Source organism: Paroedura picta, chromosome 4 (genome assembly GCF_049243985.1).
Source record: "Paroedura picta isolate Pp20150507F chromosome 4, Ppicta_v3.0, whole genome shotgun sequence".
Taxonomy (NCBI): Eukaryota; Metazoa; Chordata; class Lepidosauria; order Squamata; family Gekkonidae; genus Paroedura; species Paroedura picta.
This window is the reverse complement of record NC_135372.1, coordinates 31,472,335-31,486,685: the sequence shown is the minus strand read 5'-3', so window position 1 is coordinate 31,486,685 and position 14,351 is coordinate 31,472,335. Positions and strand designations below refer to the sequence as shown.

The following is a 14,351-nucleotide window of genomic DNA, read 5'->3' as shown; positions in this document are numbered from 1 at the left end:
TTTTTGCACTCCTCCCTCGCTGCTGGAAACGTGAGAAGAGAGAGCAAGGCGCTTTAGTCTTGTCTTGCTTTGGCCTGCCTACCACTGTCACCTACCAGTCCCCTCCCGGCATGGCTGATGGACACATGAACTTCCAGAGACTGCCCCCATGTTTTTTTAATAGACTTATTTGTTTAAACAACTATCCGAAACTTCAGAGGCTCAGACAATCACAAACAAGGTGTGTGTCCACCTATTCCTTGCTCCAGGTGGTTCTCCGTTTTTAAAAAGAACTTCCCGTTCCAGGAAGAGGGGAGACGGAGGCAGGTGCGAGGGCAGGACATTGGAGGTGGAGGTAGCGCTTCTTCGCCTCCATACATTTCTTTGGCTAGTGGCCTGCTGGGGGATAGCGCTTTTTGGGTTGGTGAATCCACTTTTTGGGATTCACCAACTCACGCTTTAAAATGGCGGATGTAGTGAGCAGTTTGCTGGCCAGAGGCGGGAAGTTGGTGACATCATGTGAAACGGCTGGAATACAGCATCTTCAGATGGTAAGCATGACACTAAATTTATGGCATGCAGAAAAGCCCTCTGACAGGGGGCCTTTCACATTATCAACCACTGGATCCTTTTAACAGGCAGGGCTAGGGGTTGAATCTGCAACCTGCATGCCAAGCAGGCGCTCGGATGGGCCTATTAGCCACAAATCTGTTTAGTCTCCCGTCATGCTCACAAACATCACTGCTTTCTTTAGCTCCAGCAGGGTCCTGATGTCCTCTGGGAGTTTGTTCCACCAGGTAGGGGCCAAGACCGAGAAAGCCCTGGCTCTAGACACTGACAGGCAAGCTTCCCTAGGGCCAGGGATCATTTATTGTTGTTGGAGGAGCGTAAAGTTCTTTTGGAGGCATAGGCAGAGAGGCGGTTTCTCAGATACTCAGGGCCCAGACGTATGGCCTTGAAGGTCATTACCAGAACCTTAAGCTTGATCTGGTAGCCGACTGGTAGCCAGTGCAGCTGTTGGAACGTGGGCCGTATGTGGGCCCTCCAAGGTGTTCCCGTGAGAATCCTGGCTGACCCATTCTGTACCAGTTGGAGTTTCCGGGTCAAGGATAAGGGCAGGCCTCCGTAGAGTGAGTTGCAGAAATCCAACCTAGAGGTGACCGTTGCCTGGATCACTGTGGCTAGGTGTTCTGAGGCATGAGTAGCGTGGCTTGGCGTAGATTTAAAAATATAACCCCCTCCCTCCCCCACACCCTAGCAGGACAGCACACAGAGGAAACTAAATATCAAAGGCCTGAATGGTATGTTTTCATCAGGCACCAAAAACCATAGAATGAAGGCGCCTGGCAAATCACCAAAGGGAGGCTGTTCCGCAGTTCAGGGGCCACCGCAGAAAAGGCCCTCCTGCACGTCACCGCCCTTCATACCTCTGAGAGAGGTGGAATTACAAGAAGGCTCTCTCCTTGAGATCTCAGTGCTCCGACAGGTCTGCATGTTCCTTCAAAGAAGCGGGGCCCAAACCGTTTAAGCCTTTATACATTAACACCAACGACTTGAATTGGTCTCTGTAGCAAACAGGGAGCCAGTGCGGATCTTTCAAGACTGAAGTGATGTGCGTCCGGCCAGAGACTCTACCCTTGGGGTCACCATGAGCTGGCTGCCTACTTATGACTGCGCTTTCTGCCATCAATTCCCCCCACCCCCACGCCGATCAGAGCTGTGAATATGGTGCTAGAGATGCCTTTGCATCAATCCCGGACAAGATCGGGCAGGCTAGATGTGCGTCCAAGTCGCGTGGCTGGTTTGTTGTTTTTTCGCCAGCCCCGGATATCACGTCAGGCATTCTTCTGAGAGGATATTCACCCCTTGGGGGCTGCGCTAAGGACTTTTTCAGCGGATGACACATTGGACATCAACAAATCTGTCACCAGCGCACCTTTGTGCAATTGTGGGATGGCAACCGCAAGCTGTTTCCTGTCGACAGCGTCTGGCGCTCCCTTCTCCCATTCCGTCCGGGTGGGGCTGCGGCTCCCTCTCCACTGATTTGATTTATGCCCCCTCTGTAGGGAAGGTCTCCTTCGTCCTCACCTGCTCTGCAGTCACCACAAATCAAAGCTGCTGTTTTCTTCTCTCTCTCTCTCTCTTTTTTTTTGAATGCAAAAATCCAGCATTGTCCTGACTCCTTCTTCCCTCCACGCAGGAGCAGCTATTTTGGGAAACAGCAGCTGAGCCGCGGGAGAGGATGGTTAATTGTTTGCCAAAGCCTTCCCGACTCATGCAGAGATTAGCACACATGCTGCACATTCTCCTCCGCCTCCCCCTTGTCCCTCTGTGACCTGGAAAATAAAAAAGGGGGGGATCCAGTTCTCTAGGTGGATGGTAAGGGGAGGAGAGCACCCTGCCGTGCAATACAGGCGCCTTCTAAAATCCCAGCTGGGGGCGAAATATATGGTCTATTCACCACCCCCTATAAGATTTCAGTGTGTGATGGTGCATGGGGGGGGGTGCACAACCTCAAACCATAACACAACTAACCAATCAGGGCAGGCAGCCAGGGAAACACGGCCTCACAGAAACAGCGGCGGAGCCAATCAGAAGCCCTTGCCTGGAAGCAAGGCTTTGGCCCTGGGCCAGCCGGTGCCACGTTCACACGAGCCACGGAAAGCGGCTCTGGCACAGGGCAGGGGAAGGAGGCAGACAGACAAACAAAGCCACCCAAGACGACTCTGACCTCACAGGCGACCATGTGACTCAGGCTGGAAACTTACTAAAGCATTACATCAGCCTGGGCTGGGGAAGAAAGAAGGGGGAGGAGGGAAGGAGCCCGGACCAAAACATTGGTGGGCTTAAAAGGGCAATTCCGGCCCACGCTGGTTTGCGGGGCGGCCCACCGCTCCACGGCCGCCCCTGATTTCATGGGCATTTCACTTTGGGAGAGGGTTTTAAGGCGTGTTCAGAGCGCTTCCTGTATACTGTCTCCACGCAATCCTTCAAGGAACCCTTGTAAACCAGGTCATGATTCTCTTGAGGGATGTCAGTCCCCAAGTGGGACTTGGGGATCCCCTGCAGTGACAGCTCATCTCTAGACGAAAGAGATCCGTTCCCACGGAGAAAAAGCTGCTTTGGAGGGGGGACTCCTTGGCTTTATACTCCACTGAAGTCCCTTCCCGCCCCAAATCCTGCTTCTACCCCCAAAGGCTCCAGGTATTTCCCATCCCAGAACTGGCTACTCTTGACACCAGCCTTCAGGTGGGAGCTGGGGATCCCCTGGAATTAAAGCTCATCTCCAGACTAAGGAGATGAATTTTTTATACCTCACTTTTCACTACTTGAAGGAATCTTAAAGTGGCTTCCAATTGCCTTCCCTTCTTCTCCCCACAACAGACACCTTGTAAGGTAGGTGAGCACGAGGGAACTCTGAGAGAACTGCTCTGTGAGAACCGCTCTAGCAGCTCTGTGACAAGCCCAACTGGCTGCATGTGGAGGAGTGGGGAATCAAACCTGGTTCTCCAGATTAGAAGCTGCCGTTCTTAACCAGACACCAAGCTGGCTCACTCTCCCTTTGAACTGACTAAGGAGATGAATTTCTCTGGACGAAACGGCTGCTTTGGAGGGTGGACTCCATAGAAAATGACAACAACTACAATAAAAACAGAGGTGGTTCCCTGGACACAATGACTGATTTGGAGGGTGCACTTCATAGCATGATTTCTTGTGCTTGTTGTTACCACCCCTTGAGCCAACAAGGAAGGGGGGGCTATACAAATAGACTTATATTGTTATTGTTATTACATTACACTAAAAGTAATAATCATAATACTACAGAGATCAGTTCCCCTGAGAAAATGGCTGATTTGGAGAATGGACTCCATAGCATTACTCTCCCAGATCCTGCCCACTCCTGGCTCCACCCCCAAAGTTTCCAGGTATTTCCGGACCCAGAGCTGGCAACCCTTAGTCCACCCAAGGGTAAGGACAGAAAGTTCAGAGAGTGTTGCTCTCTCCCAGCTTGAGAACACACAGAAATTTAAGGGTGGAGCCCGGAAGAAAGGGAATTAGGGAAGACCGGGACCTTGGTATGGCATAATGCCATGCAGGCTACCCTCCAAAGCAGGCCTTTTCACCAGGAGAAGGGGAATAAAAGTTATAAATAGGAAATAAGTTATGTATATAGTCTGGAGATCAACAGTTATTCCAGGAGATCTTCACCCCCCCCCACCTGGAGGTTGGCAACCTTCAGTTCAAAGGGAGAGTGAGCCAGCTTGGTGTCTGGTTAAGAACGGCAGCTTCTAATCTGGAGAACCAGGTTTGATTCCCCACCCCTCCACATGCAGCCAGTTGGGCTAGTCACAGACCTGCCAGAGCGGTTCTCACAGAGCAGTTCTCTCAGAGTTCCCTCGTGCTCACCTACCTTACAAGGTGTCTGTTGTGGGGAGAAGAAGGGAAGGCGATTGAAAGCCACATTAAGATTCCTTCAAGTAGTGAAAAGTGAGGTATAAAAAAACAAGCTCTTCTTCAAGATCCAGGTGGTCAAGGGGCAACTTAGGGAAAAGAGGCAAGGTAGAGTTGCCAACTTCAGTTGGAGAAATTCCAGATAGGGATGCCAGCCTCCAGGTGGAGCCTGGGGATCCCCTGGAATTATAGCTCATCTCCATACTAAAGAGTTCCCTTGGAGAAAAGGGATGATTTGTAAAGTGGACTCTATGGAATTATAACCTGCTGTGCCCTTCCCCATCTCAAATCCCACCCCCTCGTGGCTCCACTCCCCAAGTCTCCAGGCATTTCCCAACTCAGAGCTGGCAGCCCTGATCTTCTCCCTGACAGAGGCTGATTCCAATCATACAGGATTTCCAATTGGGGGTTGGAGAATAGCAGGAGATTTGATGGGAGTTAAGCTTCGGGAGGTGAGAGCTCTCTTTCAGCAGGGCGTGACACTACTGAATCCACCCTCCCCACATAGGGGTGCCAGCCCTGGGTTGGGAAATACCTGCAGATCGTGGGGGTGGAGCCAGGGGAGGGTAGTATTTGGGGAGGGAAAGGGCACAACAGGTAATAATGCCATAGAGTTCACCTTCCAAAGCATCCCTGGGAACTAATCTCTATCTTCTGAAGATGGGTTATAATACTGGGAAATCTCCAGCCACTACCAGGAAGAAGAGCACAATACGGAGGGAACTCGCAGGAGAGACAACAGCAACACAAAAATAGGAGAATACAAATTCAGGCATGGTAATCAAAGGTATTAGCCTCTTGTGGCGCAGAGTGGTAAGGCAGCAGAAATGTTGTCTGAAAGCTCTGCCCATGAGGTTGGGAGTTCGATCCCATGAGGTTGGGAGTTCGATCCCTGAAACTGACAAACTTAACTCCACCTCCCTGCACACATACTCAAGGTTGACTCAGCCTTCTGAGGTCGGTAAAATGAGTACTCAGCTTGCTGGGGGGTAAACGGTAATGACTGGGGAAGGCACTGGCAAACCACCCCGTATTGAGTCTGCCATGAAAACCCTAGAGGGCGTCACCCCAAGGGTCAGACATGACTCGGTGCTTGCACAGGGGATACCTTTACCTTTAATCAAAGGTACAGTACACAATCAGAAACATGAACTCCACAATAAACAATGGTACAAAAATTAAACCCCATGAAAAGGGAAGATGGTGAACGCAGAGCTGCAGAGCCAGACGTGGATTTATATTTAAACGGCATTATATTTTCAAAGTGCTTCGTGGATTTGTGTCCTTCTGTACCCGCAAATATTCCTCAACAGGAGTCAAAGCAATTGGTTTTTCTAGCAAGAAAACACAGGGCAGGAAGTCGTTCAGGTTTCCTTCCCCGCTCAGCATCAGGCCAAAGCTATCCCTGGAGCGGCATTTATACCAGCTCAAAACATCGTCAGTCGAAAGTATGAGCCCATCTCTTTCTTTGTCCACACCTGTATGTTTTTGCCCTGTATCCTACCTGCATGATGCTTTTATGAGTTATATGTTTCTCCGGAAAGGTGTTACTTGCCATTTTAACACTGATAAGTGTTTACTGATTATGACTCAGGATGGCTTTATTCGTGTAGGGGCTAATTTTAACAAGGTATTTCTTGTGTTATAGTTTTAATTTAATTTTTAATTTAGCTGCCTCAAGCAGCTCTTTGCCAGAGCGGTTGCCACATCTATATCTAACAGGGTTCGGAAATACCTGGAGGATTTGGGGGTGGAGCCCGAAGTGGGCAGGAAGGGACCTCACAGGACTATAAATATATGGAATACCCCCGCCAAAGCATTCTTTTTTTTTTCTCCAGGGGAACTAATCTTTTTAGTCTGGAGATTAGCTACAATTCTGAGAGATCCCCAGGTCACCCTTGAGGCTGGCATCCCTAATATCTATGCCTATATCTTTATCTGTGTATATATGCACGTAATTATTTTCAGAAGGGGGTTTGGAATGTCTCCGGACTCAACCCAAAGTAAAACTAATCACCTAGTTCTCAGGATGTGCCTTTAAAACATTGGTTTTTTTTCATCTATATAAGGTAATGGTAACTGCAGGATGGGTGGATGCCCTGCTTAGCTGTCCTTCCTCCACCTTTCCTGCTATTCAGGGGACTGTTACATAAACAGGAAGTTGCTTCTTTTCCATCCTTTTCCTCCTCCATTCCGCATTTCCCTCATGAGGGAGCCACTACCTTTCCTCTGAGACTAAGGAGGTAAGCCTAGAGTTGCCAGCTTGGGGTTGGGAAATCCCTGGAGATTCTGGGGGTGGAGCCAGGAGTGGGTGAGATTTGGGCCAGGGAGGGACCTCAGTGGAGAATAATGTTACGGCGTCCACCTTCCAAAGCAGCCATTTTCTCCAGGGGAACTGTTCTCTTTTGCTTGATGAACTATATTTCCAGGGGATCCCCAGAGCCCATCAAGGGTTGCTAGCTCTGGGTTGGAGACTTAACTGGAGACTTTGGGGGTAGAGCCAGGAGTGGGTGTGATTTGGGGATCCCAGTGTTGCATAAAGCAGCCATATTCTCCAGGGGAACTGGTCTCTTTAGTCTGGGGATGAGCTATAATTCCAGGGCGTCCCCCAGTCCCATTCTGGGGACTGACATGCCTAGCACAAACCAGAAGACCAAAGCTATGCATAGTTTCAGCCAAACTAGAAGAACTTCAGAGAAGTAGCTGTGTTAGTCGATAGCCGCAAAAATAAACAGTCTAGTAGTAAAGCTAACAGGATTTTATTCCTGCTGGCAAGGCTACCCCGTATTGAGTCTGCCATGAAAACGCTAGAGGGCATCACCCCAAGGGTCAGACGTGACCCGGTGCTTGCACAGGGGATACCTTTACCTTTACCTGTACCTAAGCCTGACTACCAAATGTAGCACAACAAAAAATCAGAATCCAGTGGCACCTTTAAGACCAACCAAGATTTAGTCAAAGCGTGAGCTTTTGAGTTGTTGGTCTTTAAGGTGCCACTGGACTCTGATTTTGTTTTGTGCTGCTTCAGACCAACACGGCTACCCACTTGAATCTACAAAATGTAGATCAGTTAGATCTATGATATAATCAGACAAGAGAAGAATCGATTCATTTCAACTCTGGTGTTGGAGAAGGCTTCTGCGGGTTCCGTGGACAGCAAAAGTCGCAAACAAGGAAATACTACAGCGCATAAAGTCTGATGTATCTTTGGTAGGTAAAATAATGAAATTCCGGGCATTTACACACATTGGCAAAAATAGTGTTGCATCAGCTGGTGTAGTGCTAAACATTATCGCACCTCCCGGCCCCTCACCTTTTTGCTGTCTCTCTCTAATCTTCCACCTTTTTGCGCTTCTCACCCTCCACATCGTCTGCTGGAAATGGTGGAACGTGCTTTACATGTGACTCTCTTCCGCCTGTCAATCAAGCCAGGCAGCCAATCCCCTTTCTCCTTGTTTTAAAGGTCCTGTGATGCCCGCTAATTTTTTTGTAATTCAAAGTTCTCTATTGGAATGCCTATGTATCTAATCATTGATGCATAGTGCTTTCTGAATGGCACCCCTTATGCAAGCATGAGTCTTGATACTTTAAAAAAATTATCTTGTTCCTGATTTCAAGGGGGGGCAGACTTTAGAGAGACATGCTTTGTGTAACAACTTTGAGGGGGAGGGAATTATTTCTGGCATTGCCTGCACACTTGTCCGCCTATTTGTTGCTCCAAAAAGTTAGACCTTTTAAAAAAGAGATTCTCATCCCCGGGAACAAGGGAGAGGGAGGCGGGTGTGAGGGCAGGACGAGGAAGGCATCTTTAGCATGTTTGAGCCTCCATACCTTCCTTCTGCTAATTGCCTGCTGGTCGCTCTCCCTTAGCTAGCGCTAAATAAGTTGGGGAATCCATTGTATGTGATTCCCCAACTTGCGCTTTAAAATGAAGGATGCAGCTGGCCGGTTACTGCCCAGATCCTGGATGTTGACGACGTCATATGGAGGGGCAGGAATATAACAACTACATAAGCTAAGCGTTTCACTATATTTAATAGGTGCGGAAACGCCCTCCAGCTCGCTTACTTTGGCCATATCATACAATGGTAAAAGTGGTAAAAGAAAACACAGTGGCTAGACACAATCAAAATTAACACTGGCCAGAACACTGCACAGCTGAGGGAGGGGGTGCAGGACTGGAGATCGTGGCAAGAGCTGAGCCATGGGATCGCCAAGAGTTGGACTCGACTGAATGGCTGACAACAACAACAAATTCACTCTACATGGGGATACCAAGGATGGTCTGGAAGCTGAAACTGGAGCAGAACGCAGCAGCTGAACTGCTGACAGGAGTCTCTGGCCAGATGCACATCACTCTGGTCATTAAAGATCCACACTGGCTCTCGATTTGCTAATGAGCCCAAGGAGGTTCTGTTTTAAATGTATTTCGTATTATGTGTGTTTTAAATGTATTTCGTATTATGTGTGGGATATAAATTTGTGTGTGTGTGTGTATGTGTGTAATAAAATAAAGACCTAGGTTTGAGTCTCCACTCTGCTATCAAGCTTGCTGGGTGACCTTTGGCCGGCCATTCTGTCAGCCTCGCCCACCTCACAGGGTTAGCGCAGAGCTACAAAGTGGGGGATCCCTATACGATGTTCTGTGTTCAAGGGCCCCATAAAAACATACTCAATAGATGGCAGTTGATTTAGCCACCTGTCTGTTGGTTAGCGTGTCACCGGCTATAGTAAGGCTTGGTAATACAGTTTTCGACTCTGTGTGTTTACACCTAATCTTGATTCATCCTGCATAGTTCAGAGGAGCATCATGAAAAGTCATCCAGTGACTTATGGGCAGAATCCTGTCAAGTTCTTTCAGGAGTCATAGATGGAAGATGAGGCTGCTAAGTTACTTTGGGGAGTGGTGTGACTCCTGTCAGAAGCGTTTCCATGACCAAGTGCCTCAGCAATTATTACTCGTGGTGGGGCTAATTACCTTTGTGGCAGCCAGCAATGCATTTCCATGGCCCAGGGTGCTGAACCTGTGAGAAGGAGGGAAGGGAACGTCACCTGCTGTAAACATATGAAAATAACACGACAGCTTAAAACGAGAAACAGTGTCCGTGTGTGTGTGTGTTTGTGTCTTCTTTGACATACGAATTTTCATTTAGGGAGGGGCGGAACCAGAACAAAGAATGTTTGAGCTAAAAAATGATCGAGCAGTCCTTTTAATCTGTATTACAACAGAAGGGCTAAAGGATTACTGGTGTGGCCAAATAGTTGTGAGCCAGTAGAGGATCAAGTGGGGGGGGGGGTCCCCAAATACATTGAGCCTGCTGATGCTTTTGAAATTTGGAGTGCTACCACAAAATGCAGGATAATGACAAAAGGGCTGTCATGGGGTGCTGGGGACAATCCCAAAATGCTGGACGGTTGTATTATCTTATGATAGGGGCAGCTGTTTCTCAATGGGTTACATTAAAGACCCAAGGAAGGTAATCATTTATTTTAATATAATAATAATTATTATTTTACTTTTATTACCCACCCTTCCCTTGATGCTTCAGGGTGGGTGAAAACAGGTTTTAAAACAATATTAATTAACATAAAAGCTATCATAGAAACCAGCCTTTCTCAAACTTTTTACCATTGAAAACCCCTTGAAACGTTCTCCAGGCTTCGAGAAACCCCAGAAATGCCATGACTGTGTAGAATATGGTTGGGAAGCAGAGCTGTGGACACGTCCACCCAGGGCCCCTCCCCTTTCCAACCCCCTCCAGACATGACCATATTTTTTCACATCACCCGATAAGTATTTAACAAATTTAAAACGTAAATGCAAAATTAATTAATTCCTACCCATTCAGGAAACCCTTCCAAGACCCTTAAGAAACTCCAGGGTTTCATGAAACTCTGGTTGAGAAAGTCTGGTTTAGGGTTTTGAAAATAAGAGTCAAAACGTGGAACCTGATTTGGACTACAATCTGGAGCCACTGCAGTTGGGATGCCCCCCAGGCTTTTCTGATATACCTGCTGCCCCAAGGAGGTGGGAAAACATCAGGGCTGGCTACATATTTGGGAAAGGCCATGTTTTGTTGAAAAAGCAAATGGGCACCAGCAAACCCATTAAGAGAAGTGATTTCTATTGCCTGGGGATTCTAGCGAGTTATATCCGCTCCTGGATATTGTGGGGGGAAAGGTAGTGTCACTGCGGATCCATCATAGACATTGCAGAGGGAAAATTTTAAGTGCTAAAAGTCAGAATGGAAATTGAATAACGTGTAGATGACTTTCTTTCATTCGGGGGCACTGTGGATAAAAAGCCCAGTGCAGATTATACCCTGGATGGCTGAAGTCAGCCCGATTGATCAGATCTTGAATGCTATGCAGGGTCAGCTCTGGTTAATACTTGGATGGGAAACCACCAATGAAGTGCAGAGTTGCTCTGCAGAGGTAACCAATGGGAAACCACCTGTATTGCTCTCTTGCCTTGCAAACCTTATGGCATCCTTTCTCAACTTTTTTTTTACCACTGAGAAACCTCTGAAACTTTCTTCAGGCCTCAAGAAATCCCAGAAGTATTGTGCTTGTGCAGAACTTGATTAAGAGGCATAGCTGTGTCCATGCTCACTTGGGGCCCTTCCTCTTCCCACCCCCTCCAGGCCGATCACTGGCCATTTGGGGGAGAGGGGGCAGGTCGACATGAGCATATATAAGGGCCCTGAAGGAGCTATCTAGGTTCTGCAGGGCCTGCAAGACGGAGCTCTTCAGCCAGGCATTTGGTTGAGGCCGGGGAGATTAACAGGCGTTACAACCAGGTGGTCACGCTCTATCCTATGCTTTCTCATATTGAACGCGGAAGACCATGTCCCAATAATACATCATTAAAGGTAAAGGTATCCCCTGTGCAAGCACCGAGTCATGTCTGACCCTTGGGGTGACGCCCTCCAGCGTTTCCATGGCAGACTCAATACAGAGTGGCCTTGCCAGTGCTTTCCCCAGTTATTACCATTTACCCCCCAGCAAACTGGGTACTCATTTTACAAACCTCGAAAGGATGGAAGTCTGAGTCAACCTTGAGTGGCAGCTGGGATCGAACTCCCAACCTCATGGGCAGACAGCTTCAGATAGCATTTCTGCCGCTTAATACTCTGCACCACAAGAGGCGCCTAATACATCATTAGGACGTGTTATTGGTCCTGGTTGGGATTAGCTGAGTTGGGTTGGAGATTTATTGTTGAGTTAGACCGCCATCTTATAACTGTATTTCTAAATGTTTTAATGGGTTTTATGCTTTTATGCTGTAATCCGCCACGAGGTGACATTTGTCAAGAGAGGCGGGATACATATTTAAAAATAAACAAATAAAATATCACCAAATACATGTTTAACACATTTTTTTAAAATATTAAAAATTAATTAATTCCCACCCATTCCCGGGCCCTCAAGGAAGCCTGCCCTATGGTGTCTCTCAACTGGGACTCGATCGCACTTTCTACCGCTAGTAATAACAAAGATAAACTTTGCATTTGGATTTGTTCTTTGTCTTGTAGAGCTGAGCTTTGCATAGCAGCATCGCACGTTATACTTCCTGCCTTCCAGAGCCCTTTGGCTCTGCACCATGACAACGATCCATATATCTCACAAAGACAGAATAGGCTGCAATGAATGCTAGTCCTCAGTGTTTTTGATTCAGAAATTAGCCCAGTAACGGGTAATCAAATGCATGTACCTAATGCAGGTGATCAGATTCAGAGGGCTGGATAACACGCTACACTGGTTACAGGTCTGTCCTGTGTCCTGTCAAACAGACTAGTGCTGGAAGCTCTGTGCTGAAGCTGAATTACCACGGGAACTAGGATCTGATTCAGACTAGAAAGAGTCCAGAGCAGTCACTATTGGCCCCACTGGGGGAATGAATGCATATGGATGGACAATCCCTAAGTTTCTTCAGCAGGGCAAATAGAAGCTCTCCATGGCCATTTCAAGGTCCGGAAAATATAGAATCATAGAGTTGGGAGGGACCTCATGGGCCATCTAGTCCAACCCCCTGCACTATGCAGGACCCTCCTTCATCCACTGTAACCTGCCTCCCCCTTGAGCCTTCACAGAATCAGCCTCTCCGTCAGATAGCTATCCAGCCTCTGTTTAAAAATGTCCAAAGATGGAGAACCCACCACCTCCCAAGGAAACCTGTTCCACTGAGAAACCGCTCTAACTGTCAGGAACTTCTTCCGGATGTTTTGAATTAATTTCATCCCATTGGTTCTGATCCATCCCTCCGGGGCAAGAGAGAACAACTCTGCTCCATCCTCTATATGGCAGCCATTTATTTATTTATTTATTTATTTATTGCATTTATATACCGTCCTCCCTGAAGGCTCAGGGCAGTTTACATGGAACAAGAAAATGTTACAGGTAACATAAATTTTAAATACTTGAAGATGGTTATCAGATCCCCTCCCAGTCGTCTCCTCTCCAGGCTAAACAGACCAAGCTCTCCCTACCTTTCTTCATATGTCTTGGTCTCCAAACCCCTCACCATCTTTGTTGCCCTCCTCTGGACACGCTCCAGTTTGTCTACATCCCTCTTCAACTGGGGTGCCCAAAACTGAACACAGGACTCCAAGTGAGGCCGAACCAGAGCAGAGTAAATATGATTATTCTCTTTAAACACTTGAAAGGTGGCCACTTTCAGGAGGGCAGGGAGGCTTGCTGGCAGCAGAGGATAGGGCCCGCAGTAATGGGTTTAAACTACGTGTTGAATGATATCCGCTAGATATCAGGAAAAAACATTTTCACAGTCAGAGTAGTTCAGCAATGGAATCAACTGCCTAAGGAGGTGGTGAGCTCCCTTTCACTAGCAGTCTTTAAGCAGCGGCTGGACAGATCCTTCTCCTTTAGGCAGATCCTGCATTGAGCAGGGTGTTGGACTAGATGGCCTGTATGGCCCCTCCCAACTTTATCATTCTATGATTCCTCCCGTCTCGGAATTTAATTTCAACTTGGAACTTACAGAGCACCTCTTTTCAACAGGAGTTGTGGCAGGTACAGAGCAGGCTCTAAAACAGGGCTGTGTAGGGCCTCCATGAGATAGCACCATATTTTGAGGGAGATTAAGCACACGTATTGCAGGTGAACATGCCTGTTTCTTGTCAGATCTTGGAAGAAAGCAGGATTGCCCCTGGTTACAATTTGGATGGGAGACCACTGACGAATACCAGGGCCATGATGCAGAGGCAGGTAACGGAAAACATCTCTGAATGTGTCTTGCCTTGAATGTCTCTTTGCCGTCAAGTCAAAACAGACTTATGGTGACCAGTAGCCAAACTGTGGCTCTCCAGATATCTGTGGACTAGTTACCATAAGTCCCTGGCAACTGGCCATGCTGGCAAGGGCTCATGGGAAATGTAGTCCATGGGCATCTGGAGAGCCACAGTTTGGCCACCCCTGTGCTTATGAGGTCACCAAAAGTCTGTTTTGACAGCACCTTTCACAACCACTGGGACATTTAGAGCACCACTTAGACATTTCTAGCTGGAAAATGAGACACAGCTGGAACGGGCAGGCTCTGGGAATCTGATGCAGGTCTAACAGCTGCGCTACCCTCTATAGGCACTCATTTTCTTCCACTGTGTTTGGCTTGTCTGTTTGTAAACCATACAAAGGCACAATAAACCCCTGTGCTCGCTAAACTAAACTCTCGCCATACTGCCAGTGGAAGTGCATCCTGAAATTCAGTGCAATGAGGTTTAACCACATGGTAAATTCTTTGTTGGAACCACAATGATGCGTTTGACCAATTAAGGTGAGTTAAGCTTTGAAGAAGCAACCTTGAGAAAAACCCAAAGCAGGCTACAGGAAATCTTTACTAAGCAGAAGAGCCAATCCATCTTCCAATTAAATTCCAATCCATCCTCCAATTTGCAGTCAAGTCA

At 47.6% G+C, this 14,351-nt stretch overlaps 1 long non-coding RNA gene across 2 annotated transcripts in view; it reads right to left on the bottom strand.

The window, feature by feature from the left end:
• The window catches only part of LOC143835086 (uncharacterized), a 135,130-nt gene that overhangs the window by 117,118 nt on the left and 3,661 nt on the right, over window positions 1-14,351 (bottom strand). For both annotated transcript variants that reach the window (XR_013229987.1, XR_013229986.1), the window contains exon 3: window positions 9,410-9,455. This is a non-coding gene — a long non-coding RNA (uncharacterized LOC143835086). The remainder of the gene's footprint in view (window positions 1-9,409; window positions 9,456-14,351) is intronic.